We start from the raw sequence: 8,248 nt of genomic DNA, 5'->3' as shown, positions 1-8,248 counted from the left end.
CAAACAACACAATTAAAAGGGCAATCAACACCTTTGTCTGTTAATCACATTCTTGTTGGCACACAATTCCTACATAGACGCCACCAAATTTTTTTAATCCATTGCTTTGTAGAGTCGAGTGACTAAGTTGTCTGGATTTGTCATGAGACTCCATGCTTGTCTGCCAAGCGTAGCATAATTGAAACCACTTAGATTTTTGAACCTCATACCTTTGTCATTCATAGGCATCGACAAACGGTCCCAAGATAGTCAATGAATTCCTTTAACCCTATCTCTATTATGCCTCCACCAGAAATAATTTATCATTTTCTCAATTTCACCACTTAAAGATGATGGTAACAAGAAGATACCCATGATATAAGTTGGGAAGATTGAAGGACATATTTAATAATAGTTTCCCTCACTACTTGAGACAAACTTTTGCTACTCAATGAGTTAATCTTATTCTAAATTCTATCTTTTATAAACTTGAAAGTAACTTTTCAACTTCTACCAATCATAGATGAAACACCAAGGTACTTACTTGTCCCCAAAACTTATTGAACTCCTAAAGTTTCAGCCAAAATAATCTTTACATCAGGATCACCATTCATACTACAAAAGAATTATGATTTTTGAAAATTGATGGATTGACCCTAAACTTATTCATAAGTGGCAAGAATATTTTTCGTCTCATTTGCTTCATTTATAGTTGCTCTTAATAATAAAAAACAATTGTTGCAAAAATTAAATGGGAAATAAAAGGGGAATTCTTACAAATTTTATGCCGTGATATATCCCTAGCTTCAGCTTGCTTAATGAGCACTGAAAGATCTTCAGAACAAAGAATAAGTAAGTACGAGGATAATGGATCACCCTATCTCCATCCCGACCAAGAACAATCGACCGAACCATATTACCATTCATTACCACTGAGTAGTCAATTATTTCCACACAAAGCATGATCCACCCTATCCATTTCTAACTAAAACCCATAGTGACGAGAACATCTTTGAGATAATCCCAATCAATCATGTCATAAGCTTTACTAATATCAATTTGAAGAGCTCTATCACCAATATTTCCCTTAGTTTTTGAATTCATATGATGTACCACCTCAATAGCTGCCATAACATTATCCATAATAGATCTACCAAGGACAAAAGCTGATAACTTATTTGAAATACACTTTTCAAGAACTCTCTTAAGGCGATTTGCAAGAACTTTAGCTATCACTTTATACAGGACATTACATAGTGCAATCAGTCTCCAATCTTTCATGGACGTTTGAATTCTCCTTTTGGAATTAGAGTGATATTAGTCATATTAAAACTTGGTGGAAAAACATCACTCTCCAACCAAGAGCAGCTTATGTAACACCTTAAACCCCAAAATTATATAAAAAGGTGTACTCGAAAATTTAAGGTGTAACCAACGACAACCCTTAAAACTCATCAAAAACATACAACAACACGCAAAGGAAAATCATTTCATAACCACTTCATAAATAAATTATTAAACTTTTAAAACACCAAATTCAACATTAACTCAAAACATAATAAACACCTAATTCCCGACATTACATGATCAAAACACTAAAACCACTAAAACCACTAAATTACAATAGAGTAATCAATAAAATGAAGAATATCTCCAACAAGCCACCTTCCACACACATCAACAACTTTACTCCTGAGTATCTGCAAGATGTCCATGGTGGACAACATTAAACAAATGGGTGAGAAACAACTTCAATATGAACATTTTAAAGAATGCGAAGGTAGAGAAATACAAAACATGTCATACATCCAATACACAATCATATATATATATATATATATATATATATAATATATATATATATATATATATATAATGCGACTCACGACACAATGTGACACTATTTATATGGTACCAACTCAACATTTGGTTCTCTCTGGAAGCGGGGGCCCCTTCTGAGCTCCAAGCCCTCCTTATACAAAATTAATTAATTCATGACAATTCATTAACAACCTTAACATAACTAAACAATCACTAATCATCACCCAAATAATAACACATCATCGAATATCTGAATCGGCAGTTCAGACCATGCAATAGGGACGAGAACACCCCTTCTGATAGCATGACGGGTGACCTGTCACCCTGGTGATGCCCGTCACCTGCTTCAAACTCCCAAGACCATCATCATAGTGACGACCGACTTGGAAAACCAAGCCATGAAACCATGACGGTCTCCTTGTCAGAGCACTGAAGCCCGTTAGTGTCTCAAGGTGCATGACATGTAACCCGTCATATGGGTGACGCCCATCACCCTGCACCAGAAGGAAAAATGTGAATACTGCCATGAGAGTCCTCTTGAAATCCAAATTTTATTCCCCAATCACCCTAACACGCCCAAAAAATAATACCACATGTAATAACATTATTATAACATGCTAACTCACATAATCACACCAATTATTCATTCAATTTTACCAAATTAATGTTTATGTTCAAACCTTCGACAACTCCAATAATGGCATACAAACATATACACATAAACAGAATCATATATACACAATCATAACTTTCACATACTAACAATATATACATAATTCCAACGAGCTAACTGTATTTCACGTACTAACAACTCTAAGGTCTCTAATCTCTTTTTATCTCAAAAATCTAATTTAATCTTTAGGTAATTATCCTAAGACCCAACTTAACGCATAACTTTCACCACTTCCCTTATTTCCCCAAAATTTCTACTTTTCACCCATAAATTTATATTTCTATTTATTTTAAATTAATTAACTAACAATAATTATCTACTAAAATCATTTCTAATTAATTAATTATTCTAATCCTTCTACCCCCACCAATGTTGCCACCCCACCCCACCACATACACATGCAATTAAATATATTTGATTAAAAACGCACTACCTACCAATTAATTAAGTAAAATATGAATAACTCAATTAAATAAACTAATCAAATTTCAGGATGTTACAACTCTCCCCACTTAGAGAATTTTTGCCATTGAAAATTACCTGAAGGAAACATAGTTGAATATGACTCCCTCATCTGACTCTCCAGCTCCCACGACATACTTCCACCAATAGCTCCTCCCCCCCCCCCCCCCCCCCCTCACTAGCACAATCTCCTTTCCTCTCAAGTGTTTCACCTTGCGATTCTCTACATTCATGAGAGATGCCTCAATGGCCAAGTACTCTCTAACTTGCACATTGTCCACTTGAATCACATGAGACAGGTCAAAAATATACTTCCTCAACTGAGACACATGAAAGACATCATGAAGATTCGAAAGAAACAAAAGTAATGAAACTCTATAGGCCACTTCCCCTACTCGCTTCATAATCTGATATAGACCAATGAAACACGACATGGGCTTTTGAGACTTCAAAGCTCTACCAACACCCGTTACCGTAGTAACTCACGTTTGGAATTCAAGTGTTTTCCTTCTCTTATCATGGTAACTCTTCTGATGACCGTGTAAAGCTTTTATCTTATCTTGGATCATCTTAATCTTCTCAAAGGTCTGTTGAACAATCTCAGGTCCAAGCACAACACTCTAACCTTATTCATACAAACACAAAGGTGTCCTACACCTTCTACTATTAAAAGCCTCAAACAATGACATTCCAATAATAGAATATAAACTGTTGTTGTAAGTGAACTCTACCAACGGTATGTAACTTTCCCAGTTACCTCCCTGCTCCAAAACATAAGCTCTCAGCAAATTCTTTAGAGATTGGATGGTTCTCCCCGTTTAACCATCCATATGCGGATGATAAGCAGAACTCAACTTTAGTTTAATACCCATGACTTCCTGCAAAATCTGCCAAAAATTTGATGTGACTCTCAAATCTCTATCTGAAACAATACTATAAGGAATACCATTCAAGCTAACAACCTTCTTAATATACAACTTGGCTAACTTCTACAAAGGATATCTAATCTTAATCGAAATGAAATGAGCCGATTTAGTCAGTTTATCAACAATAACCCAAATAGAATCACATGCATTCGTTGTCTTAGGCAAACTCGTCACATAATCCATGGAAATGTTATCCCATTTCCACTCAAGAATGCTCAATGGTTATATCATACCCAATGACTTCTGATGCTCAATCTCCGACTTCTGAAAATTCAAGCAAGCATAAGCAAACTCAGACATTTCCTTCTTCATTCATGGCCACCAAAACATTCTCTTCAAAGTATTGATACATCTTAGTGGCACCGGGATGAATAATCAGACTACTTTTATGATCTTCCTCAAGAATACTCTTCTTAAGTTTTGGTACATCTAGCAAACAAACCCTGTCTCTCAAACTCATCACATCATTCTCGTCGATCTTGAAATCACCTCCTTTACGTTGATTGATTAACATCAACCGACCAATCAATCCCAAATCAATTTTCTGACCTTCTCTGATTTCTTCAAGGATACCACTAGTCAACTTCGACATACCTAACTTCACAGTATTGGGAATTTCTTCACACACCAAACTCATGTATGTTAATTACTTAATCAATTCCATTTCTCGAACCATTAACATCAACATACGCAACAAATTCATACTCAACGCATCAACTACAACATTGGCTATTATCAGGATGATAACTCAAGCAAAAATCATAATCCTTCAGAAATTCAAGCCACCTCCTCTGCCTCATATTGAACTCTTTCTTATCAAACAAGTACTTCAAACTCTTGTGGTCACTAAACACTTCAAATATGGAACCAAACATATAATGCCTCAAAATCTTTAACACAAACACCACGCATGCCAACTCTAGATCATGCGTAGGATAATTCCTCTCATGAACTTTCAACTGTCTAAAAGTATAAGCCATAACCAGACCATTATACATCAACACACAACCTAGACCCATCTTCGAAGCATCATAATACACAACAAATGATTCGCTTGAATTTGACAAAATAATAAAGCAGACGTCAACTTCCTCTTGAACTAGCAAACAAGCTTCTTTTAATGACACGATATAATGATGCATGTCCATACAAATCAATGCAACAACAATAATAATATTACGACCCCCTTATGACCATAAACAACATCCACTAACATACAATAATCACAACATATGCACACCAACAATACATAATTAATCACCATATAATCATGCATTGCAATCAACATATCAGTCATATTCACATCATATAACATCAATATATAAGTAAACCAATTATCATTCAACAACGATAATTCTACTAAATTAATTAATGAATGATAATTAATTAACAACCTCAACATATCCAAACAATCACTAATTATCACCCAAACAATAACACATCATTGAAAATATGAATTGACAACTCAGACCATGCTACAAGGACGAGAATGCCCCTTATGACAGCATGACGAGTGACATGTCACCCGCTTCAAACTCCCAGACCGTCATCATAGTGACTACCGACTTGGAAAACCAATCCTAGAGACCATGGTATTCTTCTTGTCAGAATGCTGACGCACGTCAACATCTCAAGGTGTAAGACGGGTAACCCCATCATTTGGGTGACGCCTGTCACCCTGCACTAGAAGGCAAAAATGCAAATCCTGACATGTGAGTCCTCTTGAACTACAAATTTTGATCCCTAATCACCCCAACATTCCCCAAAAATAACACCACATGCAATAACATCATTATAACAGGCTAATTCACAAAATCACACAAATTATTCATTAAATTTTACCAAATTCATGTTTATGTTCAAACTTTCAACAACTCCAACAATGACATACAAATATGTACACATAAATCAAATCATATATACACATTTCCATCCACAAAAATCAGATAAATACACCTCCAATCATCAATTTTCATAACCACATATGATCAACAACAATTAATGAACAACTCACACAATTCCTAAAGAGAGTAAGGGTATCTCTTCTTTACCCTTTTCATACAATACGCCCATATGGAAGCCCAACCACGAAAATCAGATAAATATACCTCCAATCATCGATTTCCATAACCACATATAATCAACAACAATTAATGAACAACTCACATAATTCCTAAAGAGAGTAATGATCTCTCTTCTCTACCCTTTGCATACAATAGACCCATATGAAAGCCTTTTCTCCAAATTATAATATATATATATATATATATATATATATAATATATATATAATATATATATATATATATATTATAATATATATTATATATAATATATATACACACACTTAATTATACTTTTGATTCTATTTTATCTACTCAAGTTTTCTTTGATCACTAGATTATTGAACTAAAAAAAACAGTGATATGGTATGTTTAAATGATGCAATTTGATAGTATTAAAGTATTTGTGAGTTGATTTTTCATAATTTTGGAGAGAACTATTCTAATGTTTATATTTTAAGAGTTTCATCAAACCCAAACATGTTCTCCATGATTAGATAATTGTAGTTTGCTTATATAAACACAACATTTATGAAATTCAGAAAAAGGTTATCATCATATAAATGTTATTATATTCCCTTTATTTTCCATATTATAGTATATCCCAATTCCCAAAATCCATCTTAAAAGAATATAGAATGCTCAAAAGGATTTATTAGTAGTTATGTAATCACAAGAGAAATTCGTATTACTTCATAAAATAGGTAGTTCTCAACTTCATTGTGAAAAGAAGGGTTACTTTTCCCACCATAAGTGGCTTAAAAGGATTCATTTATAGTTCTGTAATCACAAGAGAAATTCTTATTACTTCATAAAATAGGTAGTTCTCAACTTCATTGTGAAAAGAGGGGTTACTTTTCCCACCATAAGCGGTGGAGAAGCACCTTATGGAAATTCGAAAATGTCTCTAAGAATTCGGAAGTGTATTTTTGAATGCATCCATTTCACACCAAAATACGTCTTTAGTGAGACACACCCTTATTTTTTCCCCCAAAAAATTATTCTAGATGTGCATCTTTGGACACACCCCTTCAAAGATTTTGTTCATTTAACAACTCAGTGACAAATATGAAAGTGTACTTTTGAATTTTTCAAGCAAGAATTTGAAAAATGCATTTCCAAAAAGGTCAAGCGGAAAATTTAATAAAACACCACTTTGAATGTTTGCTTCAATCATGAACAAAAACACCAATTTTGTTCAAACTCTATTAAAACCTCCTTCCACAATCAATCAACTTTTCTACTTCAAAATATCATTTGTTTTTTGTTCCACATCAAAAGGAGCAAAAGAAGATGAAATTTAAGCTAATGTGCATGTATTTCCTTCCATATTACCTATATTAATTTGGTTTTTACTCTGAAAAAAATAAATGTTGCGTCCAAAAATGCAGTTCCGATTCTTGTTGAATGTCATATGGAAGTGTATTTCGAGATTAGTTCATAGTTGAGTTTAAACAGTTTTTGAATATTTTCTATTATGATTGGTCTTAGATGTTTTTTCAAACCTATTATGTTTATAGATATCAAACCGGTTGATGTCAAGGTAGATGTTAGCAACTAATTTACAAATGAATAAGAGTTTGTTATTCGTGATCATATGCTTCAATGGATCCGCACATAGGTTGTCAAATTGGGGTTTGACATTGTAATCGATAGGTCATATAATAGTTTAGATAGAAGACTTGCATTTGTGCCATTGAGATGTGAAATAAGTGGCAAATACATAACTCCTGTCCAAAATTCAAAAGGAGATAACACCGATTCAAGGAAATGTGAGTGTTCTTTTAAGTTGCGTGGATACCTTTTGGCGAATAGTAAATGGAGTTTAAATTTGATTTGTAATACATATAATCATGACACATGTCATAAGTTATTCAGTTATCCCATTACTTGTCGCCTTAGGGCCGAAGAGAAGGAAATAGTTTTTGACATGACATTGAACATGGTGCAGCCCAGAAACATACTTGCAACTTTGAAACGGAAAAAAAAACTAAAAATATCTCAAATATCAAGCAAGTATACAATGTTTGTGTCCGAAACAACAAGGTGATAAGAGAGGGTGTAATTGAAATGCAACAATTATTGAAGCTTCTGGATGATAACAATTATGTATCTAGGTACCGAGTGTGCGAGGGTGGTGAAACCGTTCAAGATATATTTTGGAGTCATCCTGATTCCATAAAGTTGTTCACCATATTTCACATTGTATTCATTATTGATTCAAAATATAAGACCAACAAGTACATACTTCAACTATTAGAAATTGTTAGTGTTACTTATATGGAAAAGGCTTTTTCCATTGACTTGGTTTTTTGGAAAGTGTAA

Source organism: Lathyrus oleraceus, chromosome 6 (genome assembly GCF_024323335.1).
Source record: "Lathyrus oleraceus cultivar Zhongwan6 chromosome 6, CAAS_Psat_ZW6_1.0, whole genome shotgun sequence".
NCBI classification, from domain to species: Eukaryota; Viridiplantae; Streptophyta; class Magnoliopsida; order Fabales; family Fabaceae; genus Lathyrus; species Lathyrus oleraceus.
This window is presented reverse-complemented; position numbering follows the sequence as displayed.